The following is a 4974-nucleotide window of genomic DNA, read 5'->3' as shown; positions in this document are numbered from 1 at the left end:
CCCCCGCGCCTCGCTCAGCCAGTGAGCGGGAACCGGTCTGTATGTGGGATCCGAACCCTCGGCGGGAGCGCCGCCACGCTTCCCAAGCTGCGCACTATCCAGTGCGCCACTGGGCCGGCCCATGTATGAGTTTTTAATGAAATAGGATCCCTGATAACTTTCCTTGCTCTGAAGTCTGCTCTGTCTGAGATTAAGATAGCTACTCCCGTTTTCTTTTGATTAGTGTTAGCATGGTATATCTTTTTCCATCTCTTTTGATCTACAAGTGCCTTTATATTTAAAGTGTTTTTTGTAGACAACATACAAAAAGATGAGTCTTCTTTTTTGACCCACTGTGACAATCTGTGTTTTTAATTTGTATACTGACTCTATTGATGTTAAAGTGAATGATATAGTTGTGTTAACATCTACCATACTTTTTACTGTTTTCTATTTTTTGGACTTGTTCAGTGCTTCTATTTTTGTCTTCCACGATTTCTGACTTTTGTGGTTTTAATTGAGCATTTTATATGATTCCATTTTTCTTCTTTCTTAGCATATCAATTATATTTCCTTTTTTACTTTTTAAAATAGTTTTCCTAGAAGAGTTTGCAATAAACATTTACAACTAATCCAAGTCCATTTGCAAATCACACTATACTACAGCATGAGTGGTGCAAGTACGTTATAATAGTAAAATATTTATTTTATTTTATTTTATTTTATTTTATTTTATTTTGTCAATATACAATGTGGTTGATTATTGTCGCCAATTACCGAAACCTCCCTCCCTCCTCCCAGCAAAATATTTCTAACTCCTCCCTTCCATCCCCTGGTTATTCCTGTCATTTCATTTACACATAAGCTGTAATTCTAGGTCACATTTTTTATATTATTATTTTGAACAAACTCTTATCTGCTAGATTAGAATAAGAGACAGAAACATTTTTATTTTAACCATCATTTCTTCTCTAATGCATCCTTATGTAAGTCTGAGTTTCTCTGCTACATAATTTTCCTTCTCTCAGAAGAATTTCTTTAACATTTCTTGCAGGGCAGGTTTACTGGCAACAAATTCCCTCAATATTTGTTTGTTTGATAAAGTCTTTATTTCTCCTTGACCTTTGAAGGATAATTTTGTGGGATATAGAATTCTAGGTTGATCAGTTTTTTCTCTCAACATTTTAAATATTTCACTTTACTTTTTTCTTGCCTGCATGGTTTCTGAGAAGTTGGACCTTGTCTTAGTCTGTTTTGTGCTGCTAAAACAAAATACCACAGACAGAGTAATTTATAAAGGAAAGAAATTTATTTGGCTCACAGTTCTGGAGGCTGAGAAGTCCAAGAGCATGGTGCATCTGTTGAGGGCCCTCATGCTGTGTCACGCTTCACGCTGTGTCACGCCATGGTGGAAAACAGGAGGGCAAGAGAGTGTGCAAGACAGAGAGGGAAGGGGACAAAACCCATCCTTTTATCAGAAACCCACTCCCACAATAATGGCATTAATCCATTCACGAGAGCAGAGCACTCATGACCTAATCACTTCTTGAAGGCCCCACCTCTTCATACTGTCACAATGTAATTAAATTTCAACAATTTTGGAGGGGATATTCAAACCACAGCAAACACAATTCTTATTTTTGTTACTTATAGAAAAGGTGTCTTTTACCTCTGGCTTCTTTCAGGATTTTTTTCCTTATCTTTGGTTTTCTGCAGTTTGAACATGTGTAGTTTTTTCTTTTTTGTTTTTTGTTTTTTACATTTATCCTGCGTGGTGTTCTCTGAACTTCTTGGATCTGTCATTCAGTGTACAGCATTAATGTAGGGAAATTCTCAGTGATTATTGCTTCAAATATTACTTCTGTTTCTTTCTCTGTTTCTTCTCCCTCTGGTATCTCCATTAGGCATATGTTATACCTTTTGTAATTGTCCCACAATTCTTGGATATTCTGTTCCAATTTTTTTTGCAGTGTTTTTTTCTCTTTACTTTTCAGATTTGGAAGTTTCTATTGACATATTCTCAAGCTCGGAGATTCTTTCCTCAGCCATCTCCAGTCTACAAATGAGTCCATCAAAGGTGTTCCTCGTTTCCATTAGAGTGTTTTTGGCCTTTAGCATTTATTTTTTATGTTTTCTCAGTAGAGCCTCATCTCTCTACTTACATTACTCACCTATTCTTGCATGTTGTCTACTTTTTCAGTGGAGCCCTTAGCACATTAATGACAGCTGTCTGAGATTCACAGTCTGATAAGGCCAACATTCTCGCCATGTTTGAGTCTGGTTCTGACGCAGGCTCTAGTTCTTGAAACTGTGTTTTTTGCCTCTTAGCTTGCCTTGTGATTTTTCTTTGAAAGCTGGACATCATTCCATTTCATACTAGTTCCTGTGCAGATTTCTGCTTTGATAAGCTACAATTCCCTGTGTCTGCCTGCCTGTCTCTCCAGTGTTAGGGGCAACAGTTTGCCCTGTAACCTTACTTCTCTGCCATATGTAAGAGTTGTTTTTGTTGTTTTCCAGTTTGCTCAGCTTTTTACTTGTTAGAATAGAGTAGTGACCTCCAAGCCCCTTACATGCCTGACTGGAAACCAAACTGGATGCCCCCTTTGCTCATATCTTAATTCAGTTATGTCTTTTTATTATTGATTTGTGTTCTTTATATACTCTGGATACAAGTCACTTGTTAGATGTATGATTTGCTATTATTGTCTACTATTCTGTGGGTTGCTTTTTCTCTAACCCACAAAAGTTTCTAATTTTGATGAAATTCAAGTTATCTATTTTTTTCTTCTGTTGCTTGTGCTCCAGTGTCATATCCAAGAAACCACTGGTCAGGGTCACAAAGATTTACTGCTCTGTTTTATTCTAGGAGTTTTATAGTTTCAGCTCTTACATTTAGGTCTATGATCCATTTTAAGTTAATTCTTGCATCAAGATTGAAAAACAGTCCAACTTCATTCTTCTATGTGTTAATATCCAATTGTTACAGCACCATTTATTGAAACAACTATTTCCCTCCCCACCAAGTTTTCTTGGCAACCTTGTCAGAAAATCAATTGACCATAACTGGATTCTCTCTAAATAATTTTTAACTTTTTCTTTTTTTCCATTTCTTGTCCATGTTTTGCTTTCATATTGCACAACAGCTATTCAACACTGTGTTTTCTTCAGTTTCACCTGCAGTTCCATTATGTATTTATTTAGGTTGGCACAATAGAGAAGGAAGGACATTCTGGTTGATTAAATGGTGAAACAGTGAGCACAGTCTCAAAGCAAGAATGCACAGAAGCACCGAAGACCATTTCAGAAAAAATGAGCTGGCCCCGCTGGCTGGAGTGGAGAGAACATTACAGCATTGTGGTAGCACTGAAATAGGTTTGGGGTTTTTTTTAATGTTATGTGTGAATATTTATTTCAGGCTTTAGATCCCAATTGGTTTCAAAAAACAAAAGCTGACTTCTCTCCTCGGAGTAGCTGAGGCCCCCGTGTCAGGATCATTTCAAGGAGGCTGAAGGAGCATATTTCATCAGGCTTGGCACAAAGCCCCTGGTGCCCTCCGTACCCAGCCTGAGGAAGGCAGAGAGACAAAACTCACCACCACGGGGCTCAACGAGCTGCGCACACACTAATGTCAAGAAGCATCTAAACCTTGGCAAATTTGCTTTTTTTTGCTTGTTTGTGGTTTTTTTTTTTTTTTTTTTTTTTTTTTTGTTTTTTTGTGTTTTTTTTTTTTTTTTTTTTTTTCTTTCTCCCATGTTCTTTTGCAACCCAGTAATGCAGGACTCGTGAGCTCCCAGTGGGCTCCCAACTTTAAACGCATTAAACATCCTGAAAGACTATATATTTCCTCAAGAATCTAAAAACAGACCGAATGTGTTTTGCTGTGAACATTCTGTAGAGACAAAATGAGGTGGAAGCTTGGGTTGTTTGTTGTTTGTCTGTTTTGTGAGAAGAACCCTCACATGAAGGAAGGGCAGAGAGCACAGGAGTCCAGCCGCTCTGGAGGTTCCTGTCTCTCCACTAACGGTCCATTAAAAGGAGCAAACCGACACCCATGAGGGGCGTCGCAGGGGCTGTGTTTGTTGTCCCCACACTCTGGGAATAGGTTTTTGCCGAGGGGCCACTGCTGGGTCCCTGAGACGCAGAGTAGTGCAGGGGCCTTGGAGGAGAACTCCCAAAGTCACCATCGCCATGACAGTCAGCACCTTCCCCTCCTGCTCTTCGTCACCAGCGCCACGTACAGGTCGTCACACAGCAGATGTGAGCGGCTGTCATGGGAAGGCACGTGAGTCCTGCTGCCGCGTCCTGCCAGGCCTGCGCGGACCTTCCCGTCCTCTTCTGCTTCGGCCTTGGTGGCTGGAACCTGTTCCTAGTGATTCCAGCACACGCTGTGTCTCTTTCTTTGCTGTCTTTCGTTTCCTGAACATACCCGAAGCATGTGCATGGGCTGGGGACAAGGTGGTGGGCCCAGCGAGCAGTGGGTCGCACTTACAGGACAGTCTGATACTCCGAGGAGGGTCGCCTTGCAGAGGGCAGCTCCCCGCCCTGTGGGGCGTGGACAGGGGGACACAGAATCCCATGCATCCGTGTCCATGAGTCTGGCAGGCGGGGGCATCCGCAGTCCAGGGGCTCATAGGCTGAGGGCCTTCTGGGCGGGACTCTGCAGAGCCCTGCGGCCACCAGCTTGTCACATGGCCAGAACTGAAACATGCTTGCAAATGGCGAGAAAGTGTTACAAGCAGATCGGGAATCGTCTTTTTAAGTCTGTTACAGAAGTTTATATTTTCAAAGTAATAAGGAGCAACTCTGAAGCATGAATTAATGGGTGATAAAGAGGTGATTTAGGGCAGCTTACAAAAAGGATAACACGGGGTAAAGAGATACCTGCGACAGTCCAAGGCTGAAGACAGTCAGTCTTGTTATTAGAGTCATTTCAGTACATTTAGAAAGAACAGGAAAGTTGTTTTTGTTTTTTATCAGTTTCCAAATGTGGGGAGG

Source organism: Galeopterus variegatus, unplaced genomic scaffold, assembly GCF_000696425.1.
Source record: "Galeopterus variegatus unplaced genomic scaffold, G_variegatus-3.0.2 Scaffold8396, whole genome shotgun sequence".
Classification (NCBI taxonomy): domain Eukaryota; kingdom Metazoa; phylum Chordata; class Mammalia; order Dermoptera; family Cynocephalidae; genus Galeopterus; species Galeopterus variegatus.
The sequence above is the reverse complement of the archived record's forward strand: the minus strand, read 5'-3'. Positions refer to the sequence as shown.